The sequence below is a fragment of the Triticum dicoccoides genome, chromosome 4B (assembly GCF_002162155.2).
Source record: "Triticum dicoccoides isolate Atlit2015 ecotype Zavitan chromosome 4B, WEW_v2.0, whole genome shotgun sequence".
Lineage (NCBI taxonomy): Eukaryota > Viridiplantae > Streptophyta > Magnoliopsida > Poales > Poaceae > Triticum > Triticum dicoccoides.
Window position 1 is genome coordinate 608,049,031 of NC_041387.1, and position 12,842 is coordinate 608,061,872.

A 12,842-nucleotide genomic window follows, 5' to 3' on the forward strand; every position below is an offset into this window, starting at 1 on the left:
CAGCGCCCGTCCCCGCCACCGGAGGTCGCCGTCACCTCCGCCCTGCCACCGGTGGCCCGCCCCGCGCCGCCACCGGCCGGGCGCGCTCCGGCCACCCGCCGCTGCCTCGCCGGCGCCAGAGCCGGCCGCCGCCTCCGCCGCGCCTCGCCCCGGGGCGGATCCGACGAGATCCGCCCGGGAGCCCCTCGTCCCCGCCTCCGCCGACCTCGTCCGGCGCCCCCACGCCCGTCTCCGGCCATCTCCCTCCTCTCCGGCGAGATTCCGGCGAAACCCGCCCGCGTTGACTTTCCCCGAGGTCCAATTTCCCCCAAGTCCCCGAAGTATTTTGCATTATGTTGCCATGTTCATCGCATCATATCTCTGCATCCATAGCTCTGTTTCGTGCGTGTAATATGTCAAATTATTCGTCTCAACGAGTACTTCATTTCATTCCATTGCATCATATTCATTTGAGTTCATCTTGATGCATGAATCATTGTTGCAAGAGTGCATCATGATGTTGTCTGTTGTCTGTTAACAGAACATGCTCATTTGTCATTTTTGCCATGTTTGTTGTGTGCATCCTATGAGGTTGATGTCTACATGTGTTTTGCTCTATGCTATGTCTTCTTTACAGAGGTGCTTACCATGTATTTTTGTGATCAATGTGGTGACTAGCACAAGCATGCAAACTAGGCTTCGTGATGTTGCTGATTTTAGTCCCTGTTCTGCTGTTATTTTGATGCCATGTAAACTTGATGCTACAGAGAGATCCATGCATATTTTGAGATACTTCAGTAAGGATGTTTTGAGCATATGGTTATCCTCTATCCATTCATGCCCCTGTTTGCAATTATGGAGTAGTCTAGCATGTCATTTTTGTGCTCTACTTTTGCTAGAAAATGTTTCCTGGCAGATTATTTACATGTTATTCAATTTTGCCAAGGTTGTTGTAGTTGATCCTTGCATGCTATGAACTTGTTCTTACCTTGGTTTGTTTCATAATTATGTCTTCTTGATGATGCTATACTTATCTTGTCATGCAATGACTTGTGGTGGGTGGATCGAGCTTGTTAAGTAGGGTACTTGCTGTTACTGTTTTGCTAGGCTAAATCTGTTATTTTGTGATGCTATGTAAACCTGCTTCTACTAGTCATTCTATGCATAATCTGGAGATGTTCACTAAGGGTGTTTTGTTCTACATGTCATGCTCTATCCATTCATGTCCCTGGTTGAAATTATAGCTTGCTGTAGATTGTTGTAATCTTGCTCTAAAGTTGCTAAATAATGTTGCTGTCAGCCTGTTAACATTAAGTTCAGTTATTGCCATGTGTTTTGCTAGTGATCCATGCACCCTATGAACTTGCTCTTGACATGCTTACCTTCACAAACATGTCTTCTTACTGTTGGTTGCCTTGCCATGCCATGTTTTGCTCTATAGTGAGTTGCACGAGCTCACTAACATGCCTACTTATCGTTGTTCCTGCCATGTATAAATCTGTATTATAACTTGCCATGTTTACATGGGTGCCATCATATTTTCTGATCCTTTTTGGCTTATGGTCAGTAAAGGACATTTGATCTATGCATTTAGTAGGTTCATGCCATGCCTTTGTTTGCCATGATAAGTTCCTGTAACATGTTGTTTGATAGCTCTAAACATTGCAACCAGATGTTATTTTCTGCAAAGTCTGAAACTATCATCGTTTGCAATCTTGCCATGTGTGTTTGAGCATGTTCTAGTGATTTCTGGAGATAGCTCAGTGTTCATGTTTTGTTATGCTTTACCTGTACATCATGCCCATGCCTTTTGTTTTCTTGTTGAGGTCCTGTAGCATGTTGTTTTGGTGCTTGCAATATGCCTAGTTGCTGTTTTGGACAGATTGTTGCTATAACTTGTATAGTGGGTGGGTGTTGAACCGTTCCTCCGTTTTGAGTGTGCTCTATATGAAACTTGCTTGGAATTACATGTAGTTTCATATTATCATGTTGCATCCTTGTTTCGATGTGTTTGCTTGATGTTTGACTGCATTTTGCATCAATGCCATGTTTAATTTGTTTTGCTCATATCTTCTAGGTCGTAGCTCTGAACTAAATGAACTCTATATGTAACTTGACTAGAATCTCGTGTAGATCATCCTTGTGCATCCTAACTTGCTGTTTAACAACTTGAACATAAGGTTTATTCAGATCTGGACCAATTTCGAAATTTGCATATGAGGACTTACCGGAATTGTTACATGTTGTTCCCGACCTCATTTAAACTTGCTTTGATGTGTTGCTCTTGTTTGCATCATCTCTTGCCATGAGTAGCTTCATGTAGCCTTGTCATGCATCATGCTTGTTGTGCATCATGTCTTGTCTATGAGTGGTGTGTTTACCTTGTTGTGTGCTTCTTCTCGATAGTTCCTGTTACGTTGCGATCGTGAGGATTCGTTCGTCTACGCTTGGTTCGGCTTCATCCGTTCGTCTTATTCATGGACTCGTTCTTCTTCCTTGTGGGATTTCAGGCAAGATGACCGCTACCCTGGATCTCACTACTATCATTGCTATGCTAGTTGCTTCGTTCTATCGCTTTGCTGCGCTACCTATCACCTGTTTATCAAGCCTCCCACATTGCCATGAACCTCTAACCTTTGATACCTTTCCTATGCAAACCGTTGTTTGGCTATGTTACCGCTTTTACTCTGCCCCTCTTATAGCGTTGCTAGTTGCAGGTGAAGTTGAAGATTGCTCCATGGTAGACAGGATTTTGGTTGGGATATCACAATATCTCTTATATTATTAATGTATCTATATATTTGGTAAAGGGTGGAAGGCTCGGCCTTATGCCTGGTGTTTTGTTCCACTCTTGCCGCCCTAGTTTCCGTCATACCGGTGTTATGTTCCCGGATTTTGCGTTCCTTACGCAGTTGGGTGATTTATGGGACCCCCTTGACAGTTCGCTTTGAATAAAACTCCTCCAGCAAGGCCCAACCTTGGTTTTACCATTTGCCTCACCACCACCTATACCTTTCCCTTGGGTCGGCCAACCCGAGGGTCATCTTTATTTTAGCCCCCCGGGCCAATGCTTGTCTAAGTGTTGATCCAAACCGAGCGATGTCCGGCGCCCCCTGGGCAACCAGGGTCTATGCCAACCCGACATCTGGCTCATCCGGTGTGCCCTGAGAACGAGATATGTGCAGCCTCTATCGGGATTTGTCGACACAGCGGGAGGCTTTGCTGGTCTTGTTTTACAATTGTCGAAATGTCTTGTAAATCGGGATTCCGAGTCTGATCGGGTCTTCCTGGGAGAAGGTATATCCTTCATTGATCGTGAGAGCTTATCATGGGCTAAGTTGGGACACCCCTACAGGGTATAATCTTTCGAAAGCCGTGCCTGCGGTTATAGGCAGATGGGAATTTGTTAATGTCCGGTTGTAGATAACTTGACACCAGATCCGAATTAAAACGCATCAACCGCGTGTGTAGCCGTGATGGTCTCTTTTCGGCGGAATCCAGGAAGTGAACATGGTTTTGGGTTATGTTTGGCGTAAGTAGGAGTTCAGGATCACCTCTTGATCATTGCTAGCTTCACGATCGTTCATTTGTTTCTCTTCTCGGTCTTATTTGCGTATGTTAGCCACCATATATGCTTAGTCGCTGCTGCAACCTCTCCACCTTTACCCCTTCCTTTCCCTTTAAGCTTTGCTAGTCTTGATACCCATGGTAATGGGATTGCTGAGTCCTCGTGGCTCACAGATTACTACAACAACAGTTGCAGGTACAGGTTATTCGATGATCATGACGCGAGAGCGATGCTTGCTTGCGTTGAGTTCTTCTTCTGCTTCTTCGATCAGGGGATAGGTTCCAGGTCGGCAGCCTGGGCTAGCAGGATGGATGTCGTTTGAGGTTCTGTTTGTGTTTCATCCGTAGTCGAATGTTGTTCTCATGTATGATATGATGTTTTATTCGTGCGGCATTGTATGCCTTTTGTATGTATCCCCATCTATTATGTAATGTTGATGTAATGATATCCACCTTGCAAAAGCGTTTCAATATGCGGGTCTATCCTTGGTGGGACCTTCGAGTTCCTTTTGGATAGGGTCGCATATTGGGCGTGACAAAGACGCAATCTCATTCTTTTGCACGAATTGCATGGACAAGGGAATTCTCAACACCATAAGTCGACATGAGATAGTACACTTTCCTGACTTGGCGGCCTTAGTACAGAAGTACTACACGGTGGAAAGTGCCTAGAAAACCCAAACAAAATTCTGGGATCCTCCGGCTCTAACTAAATCCCCCGTCCGAACTAAAAGGGTGCGCTCCCGTAAGCCACCCAATCTAATCACAAAAAAGCCAAAGCCCCTCACTTGGCGTGGAATCGTACTGGAGGGATGGCTCAATGGGCCATGCAAAATTCATAGTACACCAGATACTATACCAACACAGCCTTAGAGCATGTTGGGTACTCCGGTAGGTGGCCAAGAGCGGCGAGGACCTCCTCATTAATAATGCCGCAGAGCTCCATCCCATGGAGGATAACAATACAGTACTGACAGTCTTTGAAACTTTTGCCTCAAATAATAGGCGTAAGCGGGAACTCCGCAGCCTTGCCAAAGTCTACCACGTTGCAGCAACAAATCTAACTTTCAATGCCAGTGACGAACCTAAATTCCGAACAGTTCGGGCACCAGCCGCGTTAGTCCTTAGTCCAATTGTGGATGGGTTCTGGCTTACTAAAGTGCTCATGGACGGTGGCAGCGGATTAAACCTCATTTACGAGGAAACTCTCAACAAGTTGGAAATAGACAAGAGCCGCATCGAGCAAAGCAGTATGACCTTCGGGGGAATCATCCCTAGCCGAGAGGCACGATGTGCGGGAAAAATCACACTGGATGTGGTATTCGGCACGCCGGAAAATTATAGGTCCGAAGAAATCATATTCCAAGTGGCCCCGTTCAGTAGCGGATACCACGCCCTTTTACGGCGGAATGCATTCACAAGCTTTCAAGCTATACCCATTACGGGTACATGAAGCTCAAGATGCCCGGACCCAATGGAATCATCACTCTAGCTAGTGATCCAGACATAGCACTCCGTGCCGAAAACAAAACCGCCGCACTAACCCTTGAGGCATTATCCGAAGCCCTCGCAGCTAAGGAACTAACTGCGTTGCGCTCCATAGTGGACAGGGACGATGTGATACTTGACAAACGACCCAAATCCACCTCTTTCAAGCCAGCGGACGAAATAGTCAAATTCCAGGTCCACCCAACGGACCCTACAAAAACAACATCAATTGGGACACAGCTGAACCCCACAATAGACGCCGCACTACAAGAGTTCTTCGCGAGAATTGGGACATCTTTGCCTGGCATCCATCAGACATGCCAGGTATCCCACGCAGGCTGGCCGAGCATAGCCTAAACATACAAAAGGGATACAAGCCGGTCAAGCAGACTCTTCGACGCTTTTCATAACCCAAGTGACAAGCCATGGGAGAAGAACTAGCCAAGTTACTCGAGGCTGGATTCATCAGAGAAATAAAACATCCAGACTGGCTAGCAAACCTGGTGATGGTACCAAAGAAGGACAAATCCTGGCGCCTATGCGTCGACTTCAAGGACCTTAATAAGGCTTGCCCAAAGGATCCCTTCCCACTACCCCGCATCGATCAAATAATCGACGCTACCGCAGGACAAGACTCACTGTGTTTCCTCGACGCATACTCCGGATACCACCAAATCAAGATGGCGGAGTCCGACCAAGCCGCAACGGCATTTATCACTCCATACGGCCCCTTCTGTTTTAACACCATGCCTTTCGGGCTCAAAAACGCCGGTGCAACCTATCAACACATGATTCAGACATGCTTAGAAACACAAATCGGCAAAACAGTGGAGGCATACATAGACGACGTGGTCATTAAAACCAGACACGTCGAATCTTTAATAGACAACTTGAGGCTTATGTTCGACAATCTCCGAACATATGACATCAAGCTCAATTCAGAAAAATGCGTCTTTGTCGTACCTGCCGGAAAGCTCTTGGACTTCGTCGTTTTGAACAGAGGAATTGAAGCAAATCCAGCTAAAATCCGAGCTCTGTCACAGTTGTCTACCCCAACAGACCTCAAGCAAATCCAGAAATTAACTGGACGCGTGGCTGCCTTAAGCCGCTTTATCTCCCGATTGGGAGAAAAGGCATTACCTCTCTATCGCCTTCTTCGACGCACTGACCGCTTCGAGTGGACGGATGCGGCTACGACCGGACCGGAAGAGATAAAGGCCCTCTTGGCCAGCAACCCAATCCTGGCCGCACCAAGTATTGGTGAACCCATGTTGTTCTGTATAGCTGCTACACATCAGGTTGTAAGCGCAGCGCTCGTCGTCCAATGAGAGACGGATGGGCATAAATTCCCGCTTCAAAAGCCGATATACTACGTGTCCACTGTCCTCACTCCATGCAAGTCACGGTACCCACATTATCAAAAGATAGCATACGCGGTCTTCATGGCATCCCGAAAACTACAACACTACTTTCAAGAGTGTTCAATCGCGGTGGCCTTCGAAGTACCAATCAATGACATAATAAATAACCGCGATGCCACGGGCTGGATTGCTAAATGGGCTATCGAGCTCCTCCCGTTCGACATCACATATAAACCACGGCGAGCCATTAAGTCGTAGGTACTGGCAGACTTCATCGCCGAATGGACAGAAGCCGAACTCCCTAAAGAGTACAGCGCATACTCCAATTGGATCATGCACTTTGACAGCTCTAAGATGCTGGCTGGTCTAGGGGTGGGCGTCGTCCTGACATCCCCCACAGGAGATACAGTCCAATACGTACTACAAATACTATTCACAGATTCCAACAATGCAGCCGAATACGAGGCTCTATTGCACGGTCTTCGAATGGCAGTCTCCATGGGCATCCAACGCCTAGAAGTGCGTGGGGACTCAAACCTCGCAATATCTCAAATAAATGGAGACTTTGACGCAAAGGACCCAAAAATGGCGGCCTACCGCAATGCCATTCTTAAAATGTCAGCTCAGTTCGAGGGGCTCGAATTCCACCACGTGGTAAGAGAAAACAATCAAGCGGCGGATATCCTCGCCCGCATGGGCGCTAAACGCGACCCCGTCCCACCTAACATTTTCCTGGAAAGGCTGTTCAAGCCATCCGTGGTATGGGAAGGGGAGACCGGCAATTTCAGTCCAGAGCCGTAGACAACCCCAGACTCCGAACAGTCTGACATAATCAGAGGCTCTGCCACTGAAATAACACCATCGGCCCACGTGATCATGGCTATAATCGCCCCGTGGACCGAACCCTTCTTAGCCTACCTAAATAGGCAAGAACTCCCTGAGGATCAAAATGAGGCACGTTGCATTGTGCGGCGCTCTAAAGCCTACAAGGTCCACGAGGGAGAGCTTTATAAGAAAAGTGTGACTGGAGTGCTGCAAAGGTGCATCTCCGAAGAGGAAGGACGGCAGCTTTTCACAAAAATTCATGCTGGACTTGGCGGCCACCATGTCGTAGCCTGGGCCCTTGTATGCAAGGCCTTCCGTACAGGTTTCTACTGGCCGACCACCCGAGGGGATGCATAGGACCTCGTCCAACACTGCGTCGGTTGCCAGCTTTTTGCCAATCAAAGCCATATGCCACCTACTGCTCTCCAAACTATCCCCATAACTTGGCCCTTCACGGTCTGGGGGGCTCGATATGGTTGGACCCCTTAAAGTAGGAAGCCATAAGAAAAATACTTGTTGGTCATGGTGGACAAATTCACCAAATGGGTAGAGGCCAAGCCAGTTAAAACGGCCGAATCCGGACCAGTGATAGACTTTATATCCGGAGTTGTACACCGTTACGGTGTCCCCCACAGCATCATCACCGATAACGGCTCCAACTTTACAGCCGACGAGGTGAAAACATGGTGCGGCAAGATGGGCATTAAGCTAGATTATGTCTCTGTCTATCACCCCGAAACAAATGGTCAGGTCGAACGAGCTAATGGTCTTATTATGAGCGGCATCAAACCCTGACTAGTGCAATCCTTGAAGGAATCAGATTCACACTAGGTCGAGGAGCTTGACTCCGTACTATGGGGGCTGCGGACCATGCCCAATCGTACCACGGACACACACGATTTTTCATGGTGTACGGCGTAGAGGCAGTACTACCCTGCGATATCATTCATGACTCGCCTCAAGTGCACATGTACAAAGAGAGAGAAGCCGAGCTAGATCGGCAGGACAGTTTAGATGCCTTGGAGGAGGAGCGGGATGTCGCGAAGGCCCATTCCTCATTTTATCAGCAGCAGGCTCCGAGGTATCAAAGCAGAGAAGTACGGGCCAAAACATATAACATTGGCAAACTCGTTCTACGCCTGCCGGAGAAGAAAAAGGACAAGCTCGGGCCCAAGTGGGAGGGTCCCTTCATCATTGACAAAGTTCTCACTGAAGGAGCATACCGTCTGCGTGATGCAGCAGATAATCGACTCGAGCCGAACCCATGAAACGCGGCCAGACTCCGAAGATTCTACGCCTAGTGTCGGACTCTGTGTTTGTCTCCTCACCTCCATTTTCCTTTTTTTATGTACATATATCTTATTTCTCCATCTTCTATATATACATAGCTTTAAAAGCTTCAAGTATGCTTTGACCGCACACACCTGGGCAAAATTGACAAATTTGACCTATGAACGAAATCAAATCATAGAATGAACTGGTCGTGAAACTATTTAACACGGCTGACCTTTTTGTGTGACGCCTGACAAGAAGGCGCCACACTACACTGTGCAACGCCTTGCAGACAGGTGCTACACGCCTAGCCAGCGTCGCACCCGAGTGATCCAAAAATTACTAAGTTAGTGTGCAGTGCCTGAGAGCTAGGCGCCACACTATACAATGTAGCACCTAGCTTCTAGGTGTTGCACTAGTGGTTGCTTCATTTTGTAGTGCAACCACTAGTGCAGCGCCTGAGAGCTAGGTGCCACACTATACAGTGCAGCGCCTAGCTCGTAGGCTCTGCACAATGACTTAGCAATTTTTAGACAGTCTGGGGTGCAACGCTGGCCAGACGTGTAGCGCCTATCTATGAGGCGTTGCACAATGTAGTGTGGCGCCTTCGTGTCGGGCGTCACATAAAAAGGTTAGCCGCGTGAAATAGTTTCACGGGTAGTTCATTCTGTGATTTGATTTCGTCCACAGGTCAAATTTGTCAAATTTGCTGCACACCTGCCGCACTATGCGTGCTCAATATACCTGGGGGCTTCTTATACAGAAGCCTAAAATAATTGTCTTCTGTGCTTCATGCCTACCACATATACGTCATTTTTTTCATATGTGCCTTTTTTCACCATTATATGCATCGATATGACTTAAGTTTTGGCCAAGCTGGGTTTCCTGGCTCTTGTGTTTATGCCCTACGTTCCCGTTAATACGGCTAGGGCATAAGGGGAGCACCTCTGCGATTGTTACTACTGGGTCAGCCGGATGTGTACCTCAGACTGGGTAAAGCCGAAAGCTAGCATTCTTAAGGGAATATTCGGTCGGTGAACAAAAGATGTCTTTAACTTATTACAAAACATGCCTCCAGATGTTTATATCCTGCGTCATTTTTCACAGTTCGGACATGCACATTAATGCATGCACACCCAGGGAAAGGAACCCTTAATGGAACTATTCTCCCTGGAAGATGTTTCTTACTACCCATGTAATATAACATAGCTAGTTGGGTACTTGTCTGTTCAAGCACTTATGACCCCTACGCCTGGTCTCCACGCATACCCCGAGTTTTACATAACTGCGCGGGTATTCGGATACACTCCGGACTATCGGGTCCAGAGGTTGAAGCGAAAAGGTCGGCCAAGACAAATGATTTACAATCCGGCAAGGGACAAAATATGTCCTTCGAAGTATAATAGTCACTTAGACTGACTGAACTCTTCTTCTATACCATCCAACAGGTTGTCTAGCCTACAATCCTGTTGGGAATACTTTGCGGACAAAGCTACCTGGTCATATACCATACTGACGTGGATCTCTTCCCCATCTGGCCCTACAGGTCTGACCTCGGCCATATGGTTCGGGTCAGCCTTTGTGTATCGTGTCTTCACCATGGCCCAGGCTTCCCATGCACCTTGTCGGCAGGCCGATATCTTCCATAATCGGAAGCACCGCCGCGCTCCCTTGAGCAATTCCACGAGCTCTCCCATGCCTCTGGGCAGGGATGCGGACGGCCACAAAGCATGGGCAATACCTTGCATCACCTGCCAAACTTGCTTGTGCAGTTGTGAGAGTTCTTGGAGAAGATCACCTGCAGATCCAGGCATCTCCTCTTCGGGACAACCTGTCAGCATACCTACAGACATAATTCTGTTAGCGTGTTTCTTCGTCGAACTGTTTAAAGGTTTGTTCAAGCACTTACTAAAAATGCCGCGTCGAAGCCGCTTATTCTCCTTCACGGAGTCAGCAAGCTGGCCCCGGACATCCTTCAATTCAACGTCCAGCTGGGTCTTCGCGTCCTGGAGATCATTCTTCTCCTGTATAACTTTTCTAAGCACACGCTCGCCAGCCTTCAGCTGTCGTTGAGCATGAGGGTCATCCTCCGATACGATCTCTGGATTACCTCTGGGATTGTCTGCAGAATCTATTGTTAGATCTGCACGCATGCCGAATAGTAAACTGGTATATGCCAGTACATTCTTCTTGATCAAGACAAAAGTTACCAGACGAGGCCGTCTTGGACTCCTCCATTCCGGCAACTGCAGCCCGTAGCTGGGCTTTGCACTCTTCCAGCTCTTTAGACAGCTGGGCATTCTTCTCTGTAAGAACCTATGCACATAATTGATCCTTAAATCAGTTTTGCCAACTGTTTCAAGTCTCAGGGGCTACTGATGTACATACTTATCAAATTTTCTTACATGTATATCCTTTACATACTGGTCCGTAGCTCTGGCAAGGCCATCTTGAGCAGCTCGGATGTACGCGTCCCCTGAGTTGAAGGCGTTGAACGCCTCTTCAGAGAAATTAGGGTCGTGTAATGTGGCCCGTCGGCGCCTGTGATTCATGGCGCTCTCCACTTTGGAGTTTGTGACGGATAATCCATCTGCGTCCTCTATAGGAGGATTGTCCGTCTTTGCCCCAGTGGCAACCTCCGCCCTAGTGTCCTGCCTCGGAGCCCGGCTGGTGGAGGCATGACCCACAGCCTCTCCGGATGTAGTCCAGCGAGTACTCTTTCTGCTGGGGAGCCATGGACATTATTATGTTTCAAAGGACAATAAACTGCATAGCAGGTTTTTTAATCATACCTCTGCGACAGCGTCTCGGTCCTGACCGCTTTCCTTTTAAGCCGACCAGGCTTTGGGGCTCCCTGTTGACGAGTCACCTTGGGTTCGGCGCGACGCTCCGATGACCTTCCCTGTACAACGTAGTTCAAATACGTTGGGTAAGGTGCAAGAAAGGTATCTTTCTTGTGAATTGGGACTCCGGTTTTACTTACATGCGATGCAGGGAGTAGGCCAGGATAATCAGCTATGATGGCCACCAAGGCACCATCACAACTTAACTGATAAAAGTTCCTGTCGATGAGCTCCACAAATGTGTCCGGATCTTCTTCAAGTCCGGGGTCAAGGGCCCTGTCGGGGTCCTCTAGCTGTGGAGACGGGCTGTGAACCTCCCTCATGGCTCTTCGCAGTTCCTGCTAGGAATTGGCGAGGTAAATATTTGTGATAAGGAATGCGGGAAAAGGCTGGAATAAAAGGTGGCAGCTCACCCAGATTGGGGGGTTGTACATGGAGAGTCCATCCCTAGGTTTAATCCGGATGAACTCCTATTCTTCTCCTTTGAACAGGTCGGACAATAGTTTCGCCAGAGTGGTGGCGGAGTCCGGACCTTTACGGCCGCAGCGGATGGCGTCGTCTTCTCCATTGAAGTGCCACATGGGTTTCCCCCGATACTAAAGTGGTTGTACCCCCCGCATTATGCATATTGCAATAACTTCAATAATTGTCAGTCCTGATTCGGCCAGTGTCTTTGTCCTGTCCATTAGAAAAAGGACCTCTCTGTCATCTTCCTCCTGGGGGCTCCGTGGGCACTAGCTGAGGCGTTTCTTCAACGGGGCATTGGTAAACTCAGGAAGGCCCATCCGAATAGGGTCCGGAAGAGGGACGTCCTCCATATAAAATCACTCCGAAGGCCAGTCTTCGGATGTCTTCTTCGGAGTACCGGACAAGTATCCGGTCTCGGCGATGCGCCATATTTCGGCTCCGCCCACTTGATATATTAACCCCTCCTGAGTACGGAGTACGAGGAAAAGTAGCCTCTTCCATAGCTCGAAATGAGCTTCGCAGCCCAGAAACAGCTCGCAGAAGGCGACGTAGCCAGTGATGTGCAAGATGGAGGTAGGGGTGAAGTGATGCAGCTGGAGGCCATAAAACTCTAGGAGCCCGCGGAGGAACGGATGGGAAATCCAAGTCCCCTCAGCAAAAAAGGGACAAGACATACCCGCTCCCCTTTGGATGGACTGGGAAAACTCTCCGCTTGCTCCCCGCCATTATAGGTGGCGAGTCTGGCTCAGACGGGGACCATGTATGTAGGCGGGAGAAACCCTTGGGTCTGCAGCTCTACTAATCGGCTATGAGGAACAGAACACTTCTCCGAGTCACCTAGCTTAGTGCTACGGGAGCGAGAGGAGGAACCGCGATGACCGGCCATGATGGAATAGATTCTTCCGGGCGCGCTCTGATGGATGCTCGCGGGGGAAGAATGGTGTGATTTGGATCTGAGGATCCCCATCTCTTTAAATAGACAATTTACTTACATGGTCAGGGTGGCAAATGTAAAAATGCCCCGACTTCTCGCTTTCGC